Source organism: Schistocerca piceifrons, chromosome 2, assembly GCF_021461385.2.
Source record: "Schistocerca piceifrons isolate TAMUIC-IGC-003096 chromosome 2, iqSchPice1.1, whole genome shotgun sequence".
NCBI classification, from domain to species: Eukaryota; Metazoa; Arthropoda; class Insecta; order Orthoptera; family Acrididae; genus Schistocerca; species Schistocerca piceifrons.
In genome coordinates, this window is record NC_060139.1 from 945754918 (window position 1) to 945780102 (window position 25185).

At 43.2% G+C, this 25185-nt stretch overlaps 1 protein-coding gene across 1 annotated transcript in view; it reads left to right on the top strand.

The window, feature by feature from the left end:
• Window positions 1–20481: 20481 nt before the first annotated feature.
• The window catches only part of LOC124777117 (transmembrane protein 181), a 218266-nt gene continuing 213562 nt past the window's right edge, over window positions 20482–25185 (top strand). The window contains exon 1 of the mRNA XM_047252401.1: window positions 20482–20605. The gene's annotated coding sequence lies outside the window, so the exon portion shown is untranslated. The remainder of the gene's footprint in view (window positions 20606–25185) is intronic.

Consider the following 25185-nt stretch of genomic DNA (forward strand, 5'->3'; position numbering starts at 1 on the left):
CATTTTTCGTGTTTTGGGGCCAAGATGTCTTGGAAATTCTGGAAGAAAGAGTACTGCAGTTTGTTTGTTAAGGATTTCTGAGGTGATTTTAGTTTGTGACTGTAAACCTCCCTGTGAGGCTGGTCCCGGCGGAGGTTCGAGTCCTCTCTCGGGCATGGGTGTGTGTATTTCTCCTTAGGATAATTTAGGTTAAGTAGTGTGAAAGCTTAGGGACTGATGACCTTAGCAGTTGAATCCCATAAGATTTCTCACACATTTGAACATTTTTTTGTAAATCGCTAATTGTTCAAGGAGGCCCATCTGTAACCCTTTCTCAGGAATGTGTAGCACAGATATCACCAACAAAGTTTTCATGATGAGCAGTATGTGATGCAAAGCTGGACTTAATTAAGTAGTTGAGTCGAAGGGCATCCGTATGATCTTTCTAGCCGCTTGCAAAACACCTCTCAGTATGGGCTCTTTAGAAGCAGGAGCATGTGAGTTTGTATATGCCGGAATTCTGATGCCGCTCTCCAGTGGATTTATTATTGTGATAATGTCATTTTGAAGTTTATTGTCAGTATGGAAGGATATTTTTATGTTACGTGGTCTAAAATATTCGCAAGTTTATTTGATACTTCGGGAAGTAATCGAAGACTGGGAAATTTTGGCATTTTTTTCTCAGTTTGTAATGGTGATGGTGATTGCCTACGTTTAATTGGGATATTTTTCAAGTAGGGTATGAGAGAGGTTTTATATCCATTAGTTTGGGCATCTGCTTCACTGATGGGGATCCAGAGCATACATTGTACATATGACTAGAAGAAAGCGGTTTTATGTTGGGTCGACATGAGGTGTTTTAATTGCAACATCAATGGTTGTGCGTTCTCTGTATATTTGGAAGGTACGCCTGTTATTGTGACTGGAAATAGTCATATTAAGGAAATTAATTCTTTCAGTGATCTGATTTCTACCGTGAATCTGATATTTGGATGCAGTTTATTCATTTCATCTGCTTGTTACGATATATATATATATATATTGTTTTTTATTTTTCAGGTGATTTTTTATTTTTTTTTATTTTTAGAGCATGATCCCTTCTCTCGGGGATATTATCTTTTCTTATCACTTTTACTTACGTGCATAAGTAAATATGAAACGGGTTCTTGAAGGGCCGCTGTTATTCATGTACCAACTTTAGATTTTGAACGTGATGACTAAAATATAGTTGTCCTTAACTGAATTGAATGTAATTTTGTTAATTTATATTTATTGATTGCAAAGTAAGGCTCGAGAGAATTTCGATTGTTGCCGTGGAGCGACCAAGATAAAACTTACTGAACTCATGGAATCTGTATAATTTAAAAAAATGAACTTTAACGTTAAATTAGTTATCTGTTGCAATTTAGAAAGTTTCTTACAACGAAATATCTCGCATTTACAGTTACTGTTAACACTTTGAAATATAAATTAATACTTCGGCGCGTAATGGCCGACCAGAGACTGCATCGGAAGATAAGCTTCCAGCAGCGCAAATTACTGAAAAAAATGCCTGTTAAAAATAATTAGGCGCTGGGACCATTTGAGGTGACAACTATTACAAAGAAATTCATTTTGTGATGACAATAATTAGTTTATTTTTAGCAGAATACAGAATAACTTACATAAAAAAAATGTGTAGCCGCTCAATGGCTGCCTTCCGCATTGCGAAGCAAAACAGTGTGTGTGTACCATAAAGTATGTCCGTCCTCCACGGCCGTACAATCGCGTCTCTTAGCGATCCTTTGTTATTTTCATGACATGTTTTAAATAAAGATGCTACTTTTAAATTATCACTGCATATCAGTTTTTTAAGAAGATGAACTGTATCTTTTATACTAATTATGTTCATAAAATAGGTTAAGTGTTTACAAATAATTTTTAGTTCACCCTTAACACTTCACAATATTGTTCACTGCTTACAACCGATAAAAATGTCAATATTTATGTGACGCACCGTCACATGCTACGGTATTTAGTGCTTCTTTTAGACCACTGAAATGTATTGTAGTGTCATTCACATACGACGCAGCACGAAGGAATTATCCGAATAGGACGGAAATCGGCAGCTGTGATTTACATGTACAGCCAAGCAAATGATTACAATTTCAGAAAAATTGGTTCGTTTATTCAAGAGCAAGAGATTCAGAAACTGAACAAGTCTGCAACGCGTTGGTTCGCCTCTGGCTCTTACGCTGGCCGTTATTCGGATTGACATTGATTGCCAGAGCTGCTGGGTGTCCTCTTGACCGATATCGTGCCAAGTTCTGTCGAACTGGCGCGTTAGGTCGTCAAAATACTGAGCTGATTGGAATGGTCTGCCCATAATTCTCCAAACGTTCTCAACTGGGGAGAGATCTGACGAACTTGTTGGTAAAGGTAGGGTTTAGCAAGCACGAAGATAAGCAGGAGAAATTCTTGACATGTGCATGCGGGCATTGCCTTCCTGAAATGTAAGGCCAGAATGGATAACTATGAAGGGCAACAAAACTGGGCGCAGAATACCGTCGACGTACTGCGGTGCTGTAAGGATGCCTGGGATAACAACCAAAGGGGCTCTGTTACGAAAATAAATGTCACCCCAGACCACCGCTCCTGACTCTCGGGCTGTATGGCAGGCCACAGTCAGGCTGGAATCCCACTGCCGTCCCGCGCCTCTCCATACACGTCTTGCTATTAAACGAAAAATAATTATGTGAGAGGATTCATTCAGGCAACATCATGAGTTCATTAATGTCTGCATTGTTTAGCGTCGTGTTGCGTCGTTTCTTTCTTATATTGTACCTTTTATAATATATAATTTTGTCAGTAAATTGTGTGTGAGCTAATAAGATTTCTTGCTCTAGATTATGTACGAATATTTCAGCAAGTAAATCTGCAAGGCTCCTACCCAATGTCAGACCATTACAGAGCTATTACAAATGATTGAAGCAATTTCATAAATTCACTGTAGCTCCATTCATTGACATATGCTCACGACACACTACAGATACGCAGAAAAACTCATAAAGTTTTGTTCGGCTGAAGCCACACTTCAGGTTTCTGCCGCCAGAGCGCTCGAGAGCGTAGTGAGACAAAATGGCGACAGGAGCCGAGAAAGCGTATGTCGTGCTTGAAATGCACTCACATCAGTCAGTCATAACAGTGCAACAACACTTCAGGACGAAGTTCAACAAAGATCCACCAACTGCTAACTCCATTCGGCGATGGTATGCGCAGTTTAAAGCTTCTGGATGCCTCTGTAAGGGGAAATCAACGGGTCGGCCTGCAGTGAGCGAAGAAACGGTTGAACGCGTGCGGACAAGTTTAACGCGTAGCCCGCGGAAGTCGACGAATAAAGCAAGCAGGGAGCTAAACGTACCACAGCCTTACCGTTTAAAATTGCTACAAGCCCTGACACCCAATGACAAAGTCAAACGCTTTGAATTTTCGGCGCAGTTGCAACAGCTCATGGGAGAGGATGCGTTCAGCGCAAAACTTGTTTTCAGTGGTGAAGCAACATTTCGTCTTAATGGTGAAGTGAATAGACACAATGTGCGAATCCGGGCGGTAGAGAATCCTCACGCATTCGTGCAGCAAATTCGCAATTCACCAAAAGTTAACATGTTTTGTGCAATCTCATGGTTTAAAGTTTACGGCCCCTTTTTCTTCTGTGAAAAAAAGTTACAGGACATGTGTATCTGGACATTCTGGAAAATTGGCTCATACTACAACTGGAGACCGACAGCGCCGACTTCATCTTTCAACAGGATGGTGCTCCACCGCACTTCCATCACAATGTTCGGCATTTCTTAAACAGGAGATTGGAAAACCGATGGATCGGTCGTGGTGGAGATCATGATCAGCAATTCATGTCATGGCCTCCACGCTCTCCCGACTTAACCCCATGCGATTTCTTTCTGTGGGGTTGTGTAAAAGATTCAGTGTTTAAACCTCCTCTACCAATAAACGTGCCAGAACTGCGAGCTCGCATCAACGATGCTTTCGAACTCATTGATGGGGACATGCTGCACCGAGTGTGGGAGTAACTTGATTATTGGTTTGATGTCTGCCGAATCACTAAAGGGACACATATCGAACATTTGTGAATGCCTAAAAAAACTTTTTGAGTTTTTGTATGTGTGTGCAAAGCATTGTGAAAATATCTCAAATAATAAAGTTATTGTAGAGCTGTGCAATCGCTTCAATCATTTGTAATAATCCTGTATTTTGCATATAAAACTTGCTATTAAATGAAAAATAATTATGTGAGAAGATTCATTCAGGCAACATAAATGTCTGCATTCTTTAGCTTTTTGTAATTGGCTATATACTTTTGTATTATTGAGAGAAGGTCTTTCTGGGGGATATTTGTTGGAGATTTACTATGTCAAAGGAGGCATTTTGCTGTATCTGGCACTATTAGATCCTTAATATTGCTGATTAACTCAAAACTGTTGTTAACTGATAAGTTATATTCAAGAGACTCGCCACTGAAGTGCCGTCGGCATGAGAAAGAGGGCCGGCCGTGGTGGCAGAGCGGATATAGGCGCTTCAGTCCGGAACCACACGGCTGCTACGGTCATAGGTTAGAATCCTGCCTCGGGCATGGTTGTGAGTGATGTTCTTAGGTTAGTTAGGTTTAAGTATTCTAAGTTCTAGGGGACTGATGACCTCAGATGTTAAGTCCCATAGTGCTCAGAGCCATTTGAACCATTTTGAACCATGAGAAAGAAGAAGCAAAGCAGACTGAGGGGCATGAGTTGCGTTGGGGTGTTTGGGTGAAGAGACCAAATTGCGAGGTCATCGGTCTCATCGGATTAGGGAAGGACGGGGAAGGAAATCGGCTGTGCCCTTTCAAAGGAACCATCCCGCCATTTACCTGAAGCGATTTAAGTAAATCACGGAAAACCTGTATCAGTATGGCCGGACGCGGGATTGAACCGTCGTCCTCCCGAATGTGAGTCCACTGTGCACTGTGCCACCTCGCTCGGTGAGGGGCAAGAATTTACAGACAATGACAGAGGTAGATATGGTCCGGTCATATGAACTATTGTTGTGGACAACACCGGAATCACCTAAACCATACCTTTGCAGCTACTTGCAACAGCCTTCCCTGTCAACAATATTGCCCAGCCATATTGCTGTATTTTGATTAACTTTATCCGCAATGCAGCAATGTTGTCGGCAACATTATCTGTGGGCATGGATCGCCCTTGTAAAAGCATCTTTGATGACTTTAGGTGGTAGGCCTGAGCCGCTGAGAAGCATCATCTTCTTCCTCTCGATTTTATTCGTAGGTTCGACGTGTGGCTGTCTGTACACAACACTCATTCTGGCGATCTACACTACTGGCCATTAAAATTGCTACACCAAGAAGAAATGCAGATGATAAACGGGTATTTATTGACCAAATATATTATACTAGAACTGACATGTGATTACATTTTCGCGCAATGTGGGTGCGTAGATCCTGAGAAATCAGTACCCAGAACAACCACCTCTAGCCGTAATAACGGCCTTGATACGCCTGGGCATTAAGTCAAACAGAGCTTGGATGGCGTGTACAGGTTCAGCTGCCCATGCAGCTTCAACACGATACCACAGTTCATCAAGAGCAGTGACTGGCGTATTGTGACGAGCCAGTTGCTCGGCCACCATGGACCAGACGTTTTCAATTGGTGAGAGATCTGGAGAATGTACTGGCCAGGGCAGCAGTCGAACATTTTCTATATCCAGAAAGGCCCGTACAGCACCTGCAACATGCGCTCGTGCATTATCCTGCTGAAATGTGGGGTTTCGCAGGGATCGAATGAAGGGTAGAGCCACGGATCGTAACACATCTGAAATGTAACGTCCACTGTTCAAAATGCCGTCAATGTGAACAAGAGGTGACCGAGACGTGTAACCAATAGCACCTCATACCATCACGCCGGGTGATGCACCAGTATGGCGATGACGAATACACGCTTCCAATGTGCGTTTACCGCGATGTCGCCAAACACGGATGCGACCATCATGATGCTGTAAACAGAACCTGGATTCATCCGAAAAAATGACGTTTTGCCGTTCGTGCACCCAGGTTCGTCGTTGAGTACACCATCGCAGGCGCTCCTGTTTATGATGCAGCGTCAAGGGTAACTGCAGCCGTGGTCTCCGAGCTGATAGTCCATGCTGCCGTAAACGTCGAACTGTTGGTGCAGATGGTTGTTGTCTTGCAAACGTCCCCATCTGTTGACTCAGGGATCGAGACGTGGCTGCACGATCTGTTACAGCCATGCGGATAAGATGCCTGTCACCTCGGCTGCTAGTGATACGAGGCCGTTGGGATCGAGCACGGCGTTCCGTATTACCCTCCTGAACCCACCGATTCCATATTCTGCTAACAGTCAGTCGATCTCGACCCCTTAGCAGCAATGTCGCGATACGATAAAACGCAATCGCGATAGGCTACAATCCGACCTTTATCAAAGTCGGAAATGTGATGGTACGCATTTCTCCTCCTTACACGAGGCATCACAACAACGTTTCACCAGGCAACGCCGGTCAACTGCTGTTAGTGTCTGAGAAATCGGTTGGAAACTTTCCTCATGTCAGCACGTTGTAGGTGTCGCCACTGGCGCTAACCTTGTGTGAATGCTCTGAAAAGCTAATCTTTTGCATATCACAGCATCTTCTTCCTGTCGGTTAAATTTCACGTCTGTAGCACGTCATCTTTGTGGTGTAGCAATTTTAACGGCCAGCAGTGTAAAATCTTCTTGTTGTAGTCCAAACACGACTTTAGATCTGTATCGTTATTTCGCGACTTCTCAGGAAGCTATTGCTGCTCACATTATTCCTCCCTAGCAGTTGCTTCGCTGAGAGCAGAGTTCCAAGAATGCCATTCGCTTCCTACAGAGTTCAAGGACAACGCTTTTAAGTGTCCGCCTATGGGGTGTATTCAGCCTCTTTATGCCAATTGAGGAGCTACTTGACCGTGCAGTAGCCGCTCGGGGTCACGAAAAACCAACAACGGCCGGGAGTGCGGTGTGCTGGCATCACGCCTCTCCATACCACACCCAATGACGCTATTTCAAGAGGATGACACGGTGGCCGGTCGGTATCATATAGACGAAGTGTACATCTTACGGTATTAACAGCATCACTCACGCCGCTATATGAGCTGTTGTAGTCAATTGAGGTAATAACATTCCAAACTGAAAGCGGATGCCGGAAATAGTATTGTTTGCATATTGACAAGAACAACATGTGGAGCGCATCCAGAAACTGTGATAATTTTTGGACTAGCTTTGCGCAGCTTAACAGCTTAATACACATGGCCAAAGCGGAGGGCATACCTATCAATGAGACATGTCGCATCAAACAGGCTGTCTACTATACTGCCCACCCGCTGGATAAGCTAGGTCGCCTTTAAAATTTTTGCACCCAATAGATGGCGCTGGTGAGATATCAAGTGACTATTATTTTAAAATTTGCCGTTGTTGTTAAAATAATGGCAGGTCAGAAATTGGCCGAGTATTTTGTTTATAGGAAAAGATACGAAAAAATCGAAATTTCGTGAAGGCAATGGATGATTTCTTACATTTTTCTTGAAGGTCTCTGTATGGCTCGTATTCCATTATTCAACTTTTGCTAAAAAGTCCCCTTCCGAAAAGTGGAGCAGCACCATGCACAAGCTCAGAGGAGCAGGTTAACAAGATGGGAAGCAAAGGCAACGGTTGTACGAATATCAGCTCTTGTCTTGGTCCATTAAGTTGCAGAATATTGCTATTCTGTGTGGCTCAACAACGCACGTACTGCCAAAGATATCAGCCAACTGAAAGATACAATGAAGATAATATTGTGCACCATCAAACCAACACCTAGTACACACCTCCCTTGTATCTGAAGACTAGCAGCTCTGCTAAGACAATGGCAGAAATATCACAGTAACCCGAAGCTGGCCTTCTATCATGACTGCAGACCCCAGAGAAATCAGAGAGATTGAAATCCAGGAACCCATCATTGAAACTTGTTGACAAACTCATCAAATCATGTTTCGAGGCCTCGTCACACCTGGCCTGGAGAATGGACCTCTTCAGATCCTTACCATCTGACTTAATCCATGCTAAATTCACTTTGTTTCAATATACCAAGAAAGGAATCTTTAAGTAGAATTAAGACAAATCACAGAAGATGTAAGTAGGGCAAATGTAACGAATGCAGTCACCGAGTGCTGTATGCACACCCTAAATTTCCATTTTTTCCAAAGGCGACTACGTATGTAACTGCCAATAACAGTCTCACTAAAATAGAAACATTTGTTAAAGTTATATGAATGCGTGATGTCTGTTCTTTCGGACTTATCTGAAAGAACAACCACCCAAAATCTGCAGCTGTGATACACGTATTATGTAAACTGAACGTGGAGGGAGAGAAAGGAAAGGAAAGAGCTAAAGATATCAGCTTCATCGAACTTAATGCGGAATCAGCGGCGATGAGTGAAAATGTGTACTGGACTGGAGTCGAACGCAGAACCTCCTGCACCCGCCCTGAACGCTGTGGATTCATTGCCCATCAAGGTAAAGAACAGGCATCACACATTCATACAATCTATTCGCCTCGATGAGTAATGAATCTGCTACCTTCAGTGCGGATGCACGTTTACATTCGACTTCCAGCGGGCATCTAATGTTGACGAGCGTGGAGGACATGGTGAGGGACTGTGGGCAGATGGCGCTAGGTGGGAATGTGCGTCGGTGAGGGAGCGTGCCGAGATAATACACCCATTCACGATAAACGCGGTGTCTGGGTGAGGTAATGGTTAACATAGTGCCTAGTAAGGAGGAGATCCTGAGTTGGTTCAAATGGCTCTGAGCACTATGGGACTTAACTTCTAAGGTCGGCAGTCCCCTAGAACTTAGAGCTACTTAAACCGAACTAACCTAAGGACATCACACACATCCATGCCCGAGGCAGGATTCAAACCTGCGACCGTAGCGGTCGCGCGGATCCTGAGTTCAAGTCCCACTCACGCACACATGTTCTTGCGTCGCCCTGATTCCACGTAAAGTTCCGATGCAGCTGATACTTTTACCTCCTTTCCTTTCCTTTCCTTTCCTTTCTCCCCCTCCACCATCAATTTACATAATTTGTTAAAGTCACAGTGCATGCACAGTGAAGGGTCTGAATGTGACTTACACAAGGCTATTGATTATCACGGAGACACAATGTCAAATGATCAGTTTTAACACCAAGACCAAAGAAAGAGAGATCGCTCATTGTCATCTTGACCAGTTTACTGCGAATTTTTACACGACATTCTAATGAAGCATAGTTATCACAAATCCTGAAAAGTTCTTGACCTATTTATTTCTAATTTTCATACGATTCTCTAATATTACGACGGACATAGACAGATAGTCTATATACAGAGGGGTCCAAAAAATGTATCTACTGTCCACAACTGGCAAACTAATTGACGGAGTTGTCCCATCTTTGGTAGTGTAATAGTTTGTAGTTCCGGCAATCGCCACACAAGCGTTATATTGCGTTGTTTTGTTTTGTCAGATCTGCACGACCTCTAACAGTAACAAGTCCAGCTAACTCCCGTCGTGTGTTACGACACTTCACTCGCTCACCACAGAAGTCTGTGAGACAGTGTGCCCGTGAAACTGGAGTGAGTCGCTCAAGTGTTCGGCGAATTTTGAAGACAGCAAAGTGGAAGTGCTACATCCCACGATTCCTACACGCAATGAACGAGGACGACCCAGATCGAAGAATGGAGTACTGCGAGTGGTTTACTAAACATGGTGCGCAACGATGAAGAGTTTGCAGAGATGATTGTGTGGCCTGATGAGGCACAGTTCAAACTCAATGGTACAGTAAATCGCCACAATTGCATCTACTGGGCCGCCGAAAATCCGAACGTCCATGTAGACAAAGCCGTGAATTTGCCAGGAGTAAATGTGTGGTCTGGGTTGTCTTACTGGGGCTTGATTGGGCCATTCTTCTTTGACGGCACAGTTACCGGTGAGGTGTACCTTCAGAAGCTTCAGACATCCATTTTACCTGCCATCCGAGACTTGTATGGAGACGGAAGAGTTTACTTTCAACAAGATGGTGCCCCAGCCCACTACCAAAATCGTTTTAGGACGTATCTCGGCGAAAATCTACCAGGAAGATGGATAGGCTGTAGAGGTGCTGTGGAGTATCCACCACGTTCCCTAGACCTAACTCCTCTGGACTTTTACGCGTGGGGAACACTGAAGGACGTCGTTTATCGACAAAAGCCACACACATTGGATGAACTTCGAGAATCCATCGTACATTCATGTGCAAATATCCATCTGGACACGTTGCAGTCAGTAGTTCGTGCTGCAGTTCGGCGGCATCGTTTGTGTGTAGATGTTAATGGTGACCATTTCGAACACCTACAGTGACATCTTTAAGTTGGACTTTAAGCTACACTTTCACCAAAAGTGAGACAACTCCGTCAACTAGTTTGCAAGTTATGGACTTTTAAACAGTGGATACATTTTTTTGGACCCCTCTGTATTTTTGTAGTGTGTGTAATATATACATATATATATATACACCATGTGATCAAAAGTATCCGGACACCTGGCAGAAAATGACTTACAAGTTCGTGGCGCCGTCATCGGTAATGCCGGAGTTCAATATGGTGTTGGCCCACCCTTAGGCTTGATGACAGCTTCCTCTCTCGCAGGCATACGTTCAGTCAGGTGCTGGAAGGTTTCTTGGGGAATGGCAGACTATTCTTCACGGAGGGCTGCACTGAGGACAGGTATCGATGTCGGTCGATGAGGCCTGGTACGAAGTCGGCGTGCCAAAACATCCCAAAGGTGTTCTATAGGATTCAGGTCAGGATTCTGTGCAGGCCAGTCCATTACAGGGATGTTATTGTCGAATAAGCACTCCTCCACAGGCCGTACATAATGAACAGGTGCTCGATTGTGTAAAAGATGCAATAGCCATCCCCGAGTTGCTCTTCAATAGTGGAAAGGGGTGCAAGCCCCCTCCATGAAAAACACGACCACACCATAACACCACCGCCTCCGAATTTTACTGTTGGCACCACACACACTGGCAGATGACGTACACCGGGCATTCGCCACACCCACACCCTCCCATCGGATCGCTACATTGTGTACCGTGATTCGTTACTCCACACAACGTTTTTCCACTCTTCAATTGTCCAATGTCTACGCTCCTTACACCAAGCGAGGCGTCGTTTGGCATTTACCGGTCTGATGTGTGGCTTATGAGCAGCCGCTGACCATAAAATCCAAGTTTTCTCACCTCCCGGCTAACTGTCATAGTACTTGCAGTGGATCCTGATGCAGTTTGGAATTTCTGTGCGATGGTCTGGACAGATGTCTGCCTATTACACATTACGGCCCTCTCCAACTGTCGGCGGTCTCTGTCAGTCAATAGACGAGGTCGGCCTGCACGCTTTTGTGCTGTACGTGTCCCTTCACATTTCCACTTCACTATCACATCGGAAACTGTGTGCCTAGGGATGTTTAGGAGTGTGGAAATCTCGCGTACAGACGTACGACACTAGTGACACCCGACCCTGTTCGAAGTCCGTCCGTTCCGCGGAGCGCCCCATTCTGCTCTCTCACGATGGCTAACGACTACTGAGGTTGCTGATATGGATTACCTGGCAGTAGGTGGCCGCACAATGCACCTAATATGAAAAACGTATGTTCTGGGGATGTCCGCATACTTTTGCTCACATAGTGTATAGTCTATACAGGGGGAAGCGTGGTATCACAAATCTCGGACAGTTCTTGACCGATTTACTTCCAACTTTTACACAATATTGTAATGAACATTCGGACTGCAATGGACAGAGAGGGGGAGAAGGAAAAGTACAAATAGAGGCGGAGGAGATTATGCACAGAGGGATGGGGGGAAATGAGGAGATGTACGGAGATAGAATGGGGATGAGAAGATGGGTAGAGAGAGAGGGGCAAGGAATTTATGATGTATATGCATTTCCCATACATATTTAGCAATTGCGAGGCATTGCCAGGTTCGCTAGTTTGTAATAAAAGTAAGCACCAGTGACGTCACTGGCGACGGCGCAGCAACATAAGCACGGCAGCGGCATCCACACGACAGCCAACCACTTAGCGATGGCAGAGGATGTCTGCTTGAAACCCGGATATATTTTATTAATAAATACTACTTCCGAAAATCGATAGGAAATTGAAAGGCCATCTGTTGTAGTATAGCTTGCCGCATTTCTGTATCCTATTTTCGAATATTTGTTTGCTTAATAGACAAGAAATGCCCGAAACTAGCATACGACGTTCTCAGAAAGGTTTTAATCTAAACGAAAACCTCAGATTTTCTCAAATTCAACGGCGTTTCCTGATAATTGAAATATATACGCTTCTGAACCCATTTGTTCACCCAAACATTTCTTCATTCTAAACTGTTGTTTTTCGTTAAGATTTCTCATCTTCGTAACGATTCTTCGTCTTATTCTTCTTAGTGCAACAACGGTGGCGTCTGATCTGTTTTTAACCATGACGCTGTAAACTTCCACACATCTGTCTCGCAAGTACTTGCAGCAAGTTCCTGAAATTAACAAAGCCAAGAGAGTTTCAGAAGTAAATATGCGCAAGTTTTTGTTCTTATGCAAAAACAACAGAGCAAATGGGTAGCTCAGTTGGTAGAGCACTTGCCCGCGAAAGGCAAAGGTCCCGAAAAAATGGTTCAAATGGCTCTGAGCACTATGGGACTCAACTGCTGAGGTCATTAGTCCCCTAGAACTTAGAACTAGTTAAACCTAACTAACCTAAGGACATCACAAACATCCATGCCCGAGGCAGGATTCGAACCTGCGACCGTAGCACAGGTCCCGAGTTCGAGTCTCGGTCCGGCACACAGTTTTGATCTGCCAGGAAGTTTCATATCAGCGCACACTCCGCTGCGGAGTGAAAATCTCATTCTGGAAACCAGAGCAAATGCTTGCAGAAGTTACTTGGGGAAGCTGTATGCTAGTGAACATACTCCTAAAACGTGTGTCGCTCACTTGCAAACATGTGACCGGCGCAGGAAAATCGCGCTGAGACTTTAGCGCCGCTGTTGGTAATGTTGGCAGCACCGGTCCTCATCGAGCCTTTCTCAAGTCAACCCGCAAATTCTTTGGCGTGCGAAACTTATGAAGTTTCGCACAGTGTGTTACTATCAAGCAATACAGCTTGATGGAACTTAGACCAAATACAGAAAAACTGTTACAGTATAGTGCAGAAGATAAGTGATAAAATACGCAATGCGGCAAACAGAGTCACTGTGACTGACGCCCGAACAACAGGGAACTGACGTGCATTGAGACGAGAAAATAGTCCATTGAAAATGGCTAGACACTAGCCGAAATCTGGATTTGCCAAAAAACCTGCAAAAAAGAACGACTGATTGCTGTGCTCTATCATTTATAAATTCATGTTTTCTGTTAAAACCTACGGTGAAGAAGTTCTGTACACAACTCTTCTTGAATTATACATCAGGAGAAAGAATATATTTGGGAGAAACAATTTGTCTGATGGTTTAAATGCCGTGCCATCGAAATTAAAACTGATAGTGAGAAAGAAAACGAAACCACATATTTTCACAACACAGCATAGAATACAATTTTCTTTCTCGCAGTCAGCAGTAATAGAAAATCTGAACTTTGTTGCTTAAAAAATATACAGTCCACGTACAAATTTGAAGTACGTCGGTGAAGACCTTTTCGAGCACGTTGATACACCATATACACTCCTGGAAATTGAAATAAGAACACCGTGAATTCATTGTCCCAGGAAGGGGAAACTTTATTCCTGGGGTCAGATACATCACATGATCACACTGACAGAACCACAGGCACATAGACACAGGCAACAGAGCATGCACAATGTCGGCACTAGTACAGTGTATATCCACCTTTCGCAGCAATGCAGGCTGCTATTCTCCCATGGAGACGATCGTAGAGATGCTGGATGTAGTCCTGTGGAACGGCTTGCCATGCCATTTCCACCTGGCGCCTCAGTAGGACCAGCGTTCGTGCTGGACGTGCAGACCGCGGGAGACGACGCTTCATCCAGTCCCAAACATGCTCAATGGGGGACAGATCCGGAGATCTTGCTGGCCAGGGTAGTTGACTTACACCTTCTAGAGCACGTTGGGTGGCACGGGATACATGCGGACGTGCATTGTCCTGTTGGAACAGCAAGTTCCCTTGCCGGTCTAGGAATGGTAGAACGATGGGTTCGATGACGGTTTGGATGTACCGTGCACTATTCAGTGTCCCCTCGACGATCACCAGTGGTGTACGGCCAGTGTAGGAGATCGCTCCCCACACCATGATGCCGGGTGTTGGCCCTGTGTGCCTCGGTCGTATGCAGTCCTGATTGTGGCGCTCACCTGCACGGCGCCAAACACGCATACGACCATCATTGGCACCAAGGCAGAAGCGACTCTCATCGCTGAAGACGACACGTCTCCATTCGTCCCTCCATTCACGCCTGTCGCGACACCACTGGAGGCGGGCTGCATGATGTTGGGGCGTGAGCGGAAGACGGCCTAACGGTGTGCAGGACCGTAGCCCAGCTTCATGGAGACGGTTGCGAATGGTCCTCGCCGATACCCCAGGAGCAACAGTGTCCCTAATTTGCTGGGAAGTGGCGGTGCGGTCCCCTACGGCACTGCGTAGGATCCTACGGTCTTGGCGTGCATCCGTGCGTCGCTGCGGTCCGGTCCCAGGTCGACGGGCACGTGCACCTTCCGCCGACCACTGGCGACAACATCGATGTACTGTGGACACCTCACGCCCCACGTGTTGAGCAATTCGGCGGTACGTCCACCCGGCCTCCCGCATGCCCACTATACGCCCTCGCTCAAAGTCCGTCAACTGCACATACGGTTCACGTCCACGCTGTCGCGGCATGCTACCAGTGTTAAAGACTGCGATGGAGCTCCGTATGCCACGGCAAACTGGCTGACACTGACGGCGGCGGTGCACAAATGCTGCGCGGCTAGCGCCATTCGACGGCCAACACCGCGGTTCCTGGTGTGTCCGCTGTGCCGTGCGTGTGATCATTGCTTGTACAGCCCTCTCGCAGTGTCCGGAGCAAGTATGGTGGGTCTGACACACCGGTGTCAATGTGTTCTTTTTTCCATTTCCAGGAGTGTATATTAAAAATATATGGCCTATATCTGTTCAATTCCTTATTGGATTATCATGTAAAAGTTCGAAGTGAATCGGTCAAAATTTTTCCGAGATTTTTACGAACAACGTTTCCCCTTTATGTAGTACATTTACATTTACATACCGTATATATTAAAAATATGTAGCCTTTGCCTATCATATCGCTTATTAGAGTGTAATGTAAAAATCTGAAGTTAATCTGCCCAGAACTTTTGGTGGTTTTTGCTAACAACCTTAGCCAACTAATTGTTTTTATATACAAAGTAGTAGTATAGACTTTATTTATGCGTCCGTATACTATAAATATTTAAAAAAATATTTAGCCTATGTTTGTCCGAACGCTTATAAGAGTATCGTGTAAAATTTTGAAGTGAATCAGTCATCTACTTTTCTAGATTTTTGCTAATAACTTTCCCCCTTTATACCCCCCCTACCGTTGTTCTTTCACTGGCGATTAATTTCGTAAACGTTGACCACAATCGTTTGTTGTCCCAAAAAGATGAATGCTGGGTGCAGTATGATTGAATCTGATCGGCACGTGCTTTACCGTGAAACAGAGGCATTCTTACGCGTTGCGAAGACTGCAGGACATTTGATTTTGCAAGAAGATTTAATGCGAAAAACATCTGCTCCCAATGAATTGCGTATGATTCGACCGAAGCTCGTAAACAGGATAGTGTGGACTGGTGTAAGGAAATACTCGAAAAATTAACCCACGAAATGATAAGCAGGTATATAAATAACATCGTAACAAGAGACAAACCTTGGATATACATGGTGGGCCAGAATTCATGATCGTAAAGTTTGATGTTTTTAAACTGCAACAAGAAGCAGCATGAAAGCCTCGCGTGATTAGCCGAGCGGTCTAGGGGCCGCAGTCATGGACTGTGCGGCTGGTTCCGGCGGAGGTTCGAGTCCTCCCTCGGCCATGGGTGTGTGTGTTTGTCCTTAGGGTAATTTAGGTTAAGTAGTGTGTAAGCTTAGGGACTGATGACCTCAGCAGTTAAGTCCCATAAGATTTCACACACATTTGAACATTTTTGCAGCATGAAAGCCAAACAGGAACATGAAACGAGTTCCTGTCTCTATCAGAAATTGGATTTAACAGAAAAAGATACCAGCAAGAATGGAATAACACAGAATGAATGTTCTTAAATACTTCTTGCATATCTCACACTCCGCATACTGGTCGCACTCTGGGCGGTGTTGGATTCGCTGCCATGTGCGTCTTCTTGCCCGGCGCAGCAGTACAAGAGTAATCATTCTCAGCGTAGCCTTTTGCCCAGATGTAAACATTTCGAACCGGCAGCTAAGGTATACAGCTCAGTCATTGTCATCATAACATTACGACAAGCCGCTAATGTTGGAAAAGCTGCAGGTAACTGTTCACACGATTCACGTCGCTTATTTCTATCAAGATCACTTAATTCATTTCTGCTGCCGGATCGAAATCAACGATAACCTCCCTTTTTCATTCAAAGACGCATTGAGGTTTTACGAATATTCATCTTAGGCGACCGCTTCCTTGTCGATTTTGCTGCTGAACGTAGCAATAGTGGATTTAAGCGTTCAGTGACTTCATTATCGTTGTCATATTTCTTGGGTCTATCACAGACCCAGATGCAAAGGCCTTTCTTTCCAGTTTCCGAAGATCAGCTTACGTTGGGGCTTCACTCTTGAAGTGATTAAAAAGTTTTCCCTAATTTCATTATTCATATCACCCGTTCTTTCCTTTATATACAGCCGTACTCGAAGTAGAAGACGTTCGTCAGTTGTGAATCTGCTTGTATCGGCCATTATAACGCAAATGTTCGCTTTTCCAGGATAAAATTCAGCCGGCCGGAGTGGCCGTGCGGTTCTAGGCGCTACAGTCTGGAGCCGAGCGACCGCTACGGCCGCAGGTTCGAATCTTGCCTCGGGCATGGATGTGTGTGATGTCCTTAGGTTAGTTAGGTTTAATTAGTTCTAAGTTCTCGGCGACTAATGACCTCAGAAGTTAAGTCGCATAGTGCTAACAAGGGAACCTCCCCATCGCTTCCCCCTCAGATTTAGTTATAAGTTGGCACAGTGGATAGGCCTTGAAAAACTGAACACAGATCAATCGAGAAAACAGGAAGAAGTTGTGTGGAACTATGAAAAAAATAAGCAAAATGTACAAACTGAGTAATCCATGCGAAGATAGGCAACAACAAGAAGAGTCTAGGTGCGCCGTGGTCCTGTGGTTAGCGAGAGCAGCTACGGAACGAGAGGTCATAGGTTCAAGTCTTCCCTCGAGTGAAAAGTTTGATTTTTTATTTTCAGTTTATGTCACAAACTGTTATGTTTTCATCACTTTTTTGGGAGTGATTATCACATCCACAAGAAAACCTAAATAGGGCAAGGTAGAAGAATCTTTTTACCCATTCGCCAAGTGTACAAGTTAGGTGGGTCGACAACATATTCCTGTCATGTGACGCACATGCCGTCACCAGTGTCGTATAGAATTTATCAGACGTGTTTTCCTGTGGAGGAATCGGTTGACCTATGACCTTGCGATCAAATGTTTTCGGTTCCCATTGGAGAGGCACGTCCTTTCGTCTACTAATCGCACGGTTTTGCGGTGCGGTCGCAAAACAGAGACACTAAACTTATTACAGTGAACAGAGACGTCAGTGAACGAACGGACAGATCATAACTTTGCGAAAATAAAAATTTCCGTAGAGGGAAAACTTGAACCAAGGACCTCTTGTTCCGCAGGTACTCACGCTAACCACGGGACCACGGCGTTCCTGCGCTCACGTTCTCCTTGATATTGCCTATCTTCCACATGGACTACTCAGTTTGTATATTTTACTTAATTTTTTTCATAGTTCCACACAACTTCTTCCTGTTTTCTCGATTGATCTGTGTTCAGTTTTTCGAGGCCTATCCACTGTGCCAACATATAACTAAATCTGAGGGGGGTGCGATGGGGAGGTTCCCTTGTAAGAGCCATTTGAACCATTTTTGTTAAAATTCAGTTATCAACTGCAAATAAATTTTATTATGTTTTACCATTTCGACAAATGTTGCAACTTGCTATAATCAAACATCGACCTTGATTTGAGGAAGAAATTTCTGAGACTGTACGCTTGGAGCACAGTACTGTATGGAAGTGCATCATGGAGTGTCGGAAAACCGGAAAAGAAGAGAATCGAAGCGTTTGATACGTGGTGCCACAGAAGGATGTTTAAAATTAATGGAATGATAACATAAGAAACGAGCATGATCCCCTCAGAACTAGAGAGAAAAATACTGACAAGGAGAAGGGACAGGATGATAATATCCGTGGTACTTGAGGAACCTGAGGAGGGTCAAATTGTTGGGAGAGACAGAGTTGGAATAAAAATCTGCCAGGAAGTTTCATATCAGCGCACACTCCGCTGCAGAGTGAAAATCTCATTCTAGAGTTGGAATACATCGAACAAATAACTATCGATGTTGGTTGTAAGTGCTACTGGTAAATTGAAATGTCTGGCACAGGAGAGATTAAATCGTGATGGGCCGCATCAGATCTGCGTGAAGACTGAAGTCTTTTGCCCACTTCTCCCCCCGCCCCGTCCCTCACCCTCGAGAAAAAATACTATTTAGCCACTCATAGCGCTACTGTATTAACTCTCCCAGTACCAGTAAGGTCAGTATGACCTTATAATCACAGTGGAAACATAAATCTCCCTTGTTTTCAGAACTATCGTTTTCGAAATATGTGACTTTCTCCCTCTGAGTTAGTTATATCCAATGGTGCTTTGCTCATTTTTATATTTACAATGCATTAACATTTATTCATGGTTTTTCCTGTGAGTACTAGTGGGGACAATGAGGCCCCCAATTTAAACTGTCTGTTTCTTGAATGTAACATTTATGAAAGCAGAATGAAGACTGTTACATTGAACAGCTATTACAGGGAACACCTGCCACAGTAAAAATATTCTTTCCGGTTTACTTTAATACTCATTATTAGGGAAACATTTAATTATAACATTATTAGGTTATCTTGCCTCAGCTGTTGCTCTACCATTCCTAGTATCACTGGGATCATATGACCCCATACGAGTAATATATTATTTTCTGCCTCTGCATTAAATGTATACTATACTAATTTGTTCGGTTTTGTATGAACAAAACATTAAAATTTATTCATAGTTCTTTGCACTGAGTACCACTGGGATCAACATGACATCAATCAAAATTTCTTTTTGTTTCTGGAAAGTAAGATTTTTGAAAATAGAATGATGACTGTTTGTTGAACGGCAGTAATTTATGTTTTTACGTTAGTTCCTTAAAATAGTGGCAAAATATCCCGTGCAAATTAGTTGGGGTCCTTATGATTCTACTGGTGCTCAATAAAACAAATAAATCCTTGTAGGAGGAGGGTTTAACGAGACAGCAAACGTGGCACCTCGATGGATCGATGATACCTGAAGGACTTCCTCACAGCCACGTAGAAGAATGATCATCTTTGGGTCATTCAACCGACCATGCTGGTGTCACAATTGGCAAAAATAATCTTCAGGGATAGGGCGTTAGGGTGCCGTCTATATTTTATGAAAGTGAGACTCAGCAGGCGTCAGACTACTAATTTTGTTCGCCACACAGCTCTCGCAGCGGCGACTACGTCCAATTTTGTTCGCCATACAGGATTTCCCAAAAACTGCGATCAGTACACTTGATCTTGCCAAGCAATGTTCTGCAGTTTTTCAAGTTTTTTGTTATGTTTCTAACCCGTTTTTAGTTAACTTGGGGACATAAGTCTTGCAGGCTATTTGTTTTTGACACAATAAATAAATAAATGACTACTTATGCTACACAGAATCACCACATTCTTTTTGTACATTTCAAACACGAAATGATTTCTAACATTATTTCTTTGTTTGTCACAATAATTCTGTGATTTGTTTATCGCTGATAATGTGTGTTACGCTTCGGCTAAGTTTCATTACACTTGACACATAAAATTTTGTTTTATCGCTGTTTTCGCCATTGTTTCTCTGTGATTTGTGGACCCCAGTTTATTATCTGAAAAGGGCTCATAAGTCGCACGTTTATTGCACGCATAATCCAGTAAACGCCGTGTGGTCAGCGAGGACGTCACACGACAGACAACGTCAAGATAACGCCTGAGGCGGCGATTGTGGACGGCTGCACGCCAGACGCAGATCAATAACTGGCTGCCATGACAACAGCCCCCTCCCCTTGGCCACTTCGCCCCTGCCACCGCACCACGGGCTAGCTTTACGCCTGGCGACCTAGATCACTGCGTGTGTACGAGTTTGCACGCCCGTCGTCAGGTCGACGTAGCGGATCATCGCATCCGACGGGTTTCACACGACACGAGCTTCATGCCGTCCATGGGTCTCCGCGGAAGATAGCTTTAACCAGCTGAAAGAGGTTAGTGAAGGAAGTTAAATGGGCCTCCGGTAAAATTGGGCTCGGAATCCACGCTTTCACCTTGTTTCCTGGCATCCGGGGTGAACAAGTCCACTTTTACGTCCAGAAACACAACCTACATTTAGGTACCCGCACGTCGTTTGTTAAATGCAGAGGTTATGATTTTTTGGTGACATAATATTAAAATGTGCCACCTGAGCAATAATAGTTTCAGTGTATTGCGTCACTGCAGAACCAGCGTTTGAAAAGCTTAATAAAGCTGTAGCTACAATAAAGCACAAACAAAATAAGAAGGGTAGCAATTTCTGAACAATAGTCGCATATCTGTGTTGTCTGTGTACAATGAAACACCTGTTCCGGTTGCAACTGACAATTCTGAGAATTATGTGTGCACAAATACCTCTGGATGTAAGATACGTACACACGCTGCAGTCTAATTGAACAATCGCCTAAAAACCAGTTACGAAACTGAAAGAAAAATGCGATCTATTTTAATAAATGAAAATGAATCAAAAACTTGTTTCACAAAATATTGTTGTTATCTTTTATTTTACATGGTTGCGATTCTTTTTCAGTAGTCCTATGTTACTTACTATTAATTTCATTGATGCCATTTTGGTTTTGAATAACACGCGTTGACGTAAAATTACGGCTTGAGATAGGCAGAATAAATGAAACTGCGTTGTATCTTAATCATTATTGACAACGAGAAAAATGACTGGCAGTAATGTAAGTGAAAACTAGTCTGGTAAAAATATTAAACTATCGATGAGATCTGCGGTGATAACATGCATAATTACAAACATGATACAAAGTGTACATTGCTGCAACGCTCTACGAATTTTAATTGAAACTTCGTAGTGCTGGTGTTACGTCATTACTTCAGAACATAGTTGAAAGATATTACTACGTCTTGTGTGTCTGCCATTTAAGGTTTTTGTTTATGTTTTTTTTTCAACGACGGAGATATTCCACAGCAAAATTATGACGTTGTGGGCGATTGGCATATTTTTGTTGATGACATGGGGATTGGGGAGATGTTGCCCAGTAGCGAAATTACTTTTCGATAACAGTATTTGCCTGTCACTTAATATCGTATGTGGTTAGATATTTGTCACAGTGATTAAAATAGTGATGCGAAGTCCTGTTTATTTCTATAATTTTCAAATAGAATCAGGTGTTGCCATTTTCCCGCGAAGAGTAAACGACTAGCGGATCGTAATGTGTTGATTTACTGCAAATACGCTAACAACTCGTCGTCATCTCTTCATTTGCAATGAATGACTCATTTTGCCACTGTAGCAGAATATATCAAAAGTGCGAGATTAAAATTCGACATCTTTCTTAACATTAAATCTGTTGTGTAACGTTATGTTGAAATGTGGACATTTGATAGGAGATATAGCATGATGAAATACATTGTTTATTTACTTTCACTAGTTGTTATTGATGTACTCGCTATGTCTGTCGCATGTAAAACAGAACGTAATTGAACTAGACGTAAAAACTGTTTTCAGTCGAATGAACAGGGGCGAAAAACGTGGAATGTTTCAGAGATAACGAACGAGGGGACTGCAAATAAACATATACGCAGTAAGCGATGAGAAGTAGTGTGATAGAATGTAGTACTGTATCTGTTCGGTATTACATTTACAAATGCAGTGAAAGCTTCTTCCTAACTTTTCTAATAAGTTCACTGACAACGAAGCGTTGTTTCGTGTGACAGAAGTACAGTAACACAACATAACTTGCCATATGAATGCCGAGAAATCTTCGCTGATGTAGAATAACTTTTATGCTTAGTTTTAACTTGAAACAGCTCTGCAACATTGTAAAACGAAAATTATTCAAATGGCTCTGAGCACTATGCGACTTGACTTCTGAGGTCATCAGTCGCCTAGAACTTAGAACTAATTAAACTTAACTAACCGAAGGACATCACACACATCCATGCCCGATGCAGGATTCGAACCTGCGACCCTAGCGGTCGCTCGGTTCCAGACTGTAGCGCCTAGAACCGCACGGCCACTCCGGCCGGCCCGAAAATTATTCGCACGAACTATTATAGTAAACTACTTCAGCTTCAGGCATGTGAAAAATGTGGTAGCCAAACACCAAAATAAATCACGAACTGCTATGTAAAGATCGAGAACCGCACAATTGAACAGGCGTACGCTTAGCATCTTGCATATTTATGTGTTAATAATCATCCATGAGCAGATTTTTGCTCATTACTGAGCCAGAAATGTATGTGCACGTCCTTTTTAATGACTGCAACTCGTGTTCTACGACAATTTGTACAGTGATTTAAGCGATATAAACCTGTTTTGTTGATACAAGAATAAAAATTTGTTTATGTTGTGAAAATTAAGATTTAGCTGCGCATTTCTGGGTTTATCACTATGTAACTTAGAAAGTTGTCCACGATTATTCAAGAATATCAGCCTTGGCCTTTGGCAGCAGCAGAATACGAAAAAAGAAATTCTTTCTCCATATCCAAAGTCTACCATTTATCTGACATATGACTAGGCCCATGAGATCATCCAGTGTTCATATCTCTACAAATTTACAAATTTTACACCTAGATACAGGAAACAAAAGAAAAGTTCGGAGTAGGTATTAAAATCCATGGAGAAGAAATAAAAACTCTGAGGTCCGCCGATGACATTGTAATTCTGTCAGAGACAGCAAAGGACTTGGAAGAGCAGTTGAACGGAATGGACAGAGTCTTGAAAGGAGGATATAAGATGACCATCAACAAAAGCAAAACTAGGATAATGGAATGTTGTCTAATTCAATCAGGTGATGCTGAGGGAATTAGCTTAGGAAATGAGACACTTAAAGTAGTAAAGGAGTTTTGCTATTTGGGGAGCAAAATAACTGATGATGGTAGAAGTAGAGAGGATATAAAATGTAGATTGGCAATGGCAAGGAAAGCGTTTCTGAAGAAGAGAAATTTGTTAACATCGAGTATAGATTTATGTGTCAGGAAGTCGTTTCTGAAAGTATTTGTATGGAGTGTAGACATGTATGGAAGTGAAACATGGACGATAAATAGTTTGGACAAGAAGAGAATAGAAGCTTTCGAAATGTGGTGCTACAGAAGAATGCTGAAGATTAGATGGGTCGATCTCGTAACTAATTGGGAGGTATTGAATAGAATTGGGGAGAAGAGGAGCTTGTGGCACAACTTGACTAGAAGAAGGGATCGGTTTGTAGGACATGTTCTGAGGCATCAAGTGATCACTAATTTAGTACTGGAGGGCAGCGTGGAGGGTAAAAATAGTAGAGAGAGACCAAGAGATGAATATACTAAGCTGATTCAGAAGTATGTAGGTTGCAGTAGGTACTGGGAGATGAAAAATCTTGCACAGGATAGAGTAACATGGAGAGCTGCATCAAACCAGTCTCAGGACTGAGGACCACAACAACAACGACAACAACACACCTAGGTACATGCATGAGTCGACGGGTTCCAGTACTGGCTCACTGACGTCGGAATCATTGGCTAGTATTTTCCAGAATTTGTGAAGTGCACAATCTTACATTTTTTACATGAAAAACAACTTGCCAATCTTTACTCCACTTTGAAATCTCATCAAGATCCGACTGGATGTTGGTGCGGCTTATTTCAGACAGTACATCATAGATGACCTCATCCGCAGATATCCTGAATTTACAATTGATATTGTCTGTCAGGCCACTGACACACAATTTGAACCTCAATGGTCCCAACACGCTTACCTATGGCATGCCTGAAGCTGCTTCCACTTCTGTCGGTGACATTCCATCATTCCAAATAGAAGGCTGCGAACTCCCAACCAAGAAATCCTCAACCCAGTCTCACGTTTTTGATGCCACATATAACTATACTTGTGTCAATAAGCGAACCGTTGGTGCGTGAAGAGTCAAATGTTTTTGGGAGTCAAAAAAAGCCTTCACCTGGCTGCCTTGATCCACGGATTTCAGGATTTCATGTGAGAAAAGTCCAAATTCGGTTTTGTGTGACCGTTGTTTTCAGGATCCATGCTGACTGGGATGGAGGAGGTAACTCTGGCCGAGATACATTAAGATCCTGCGTCATCATAAAATACTTAAATTAAAAAATACTAACATATCCCCCATTCGGTGATGTTACCCCAGTAGAATTCGAGTATTTTATCATTTACCCATTTTACTCATATAAGTGTATGAGCCTGTACTGAGGGATTTTAATGAATTGACGCTGGCTGTGGAAGCCTAGTAATTATGGCTTGTCCCGGTTTAACAGAACACCCATTTCTAGAATGTCCCATGCTGCGTCTTTCTAGGGGTTGCGCAAGTGATTTTGGAATGCGATTTTCATCCAGTCCCATTGCATTTCTGTCCAATTCTTTGTGATATTTATAAATATTTGCCTCGGAAATAAGAGATATAACTCCTTTCTGATACGATAGTACGTTAGGTTCTGGAGAACCCCTTTCCTACACGTGGAAACTTCATTTGTGCTGACTTTTCTCAGGTTTCCACGGAGTGATTGCTTAATTGTGAGCTTCCGGGTGTTCTGCCGAGTTGATTTTTTTCCGTTTTGTGTACAGTAT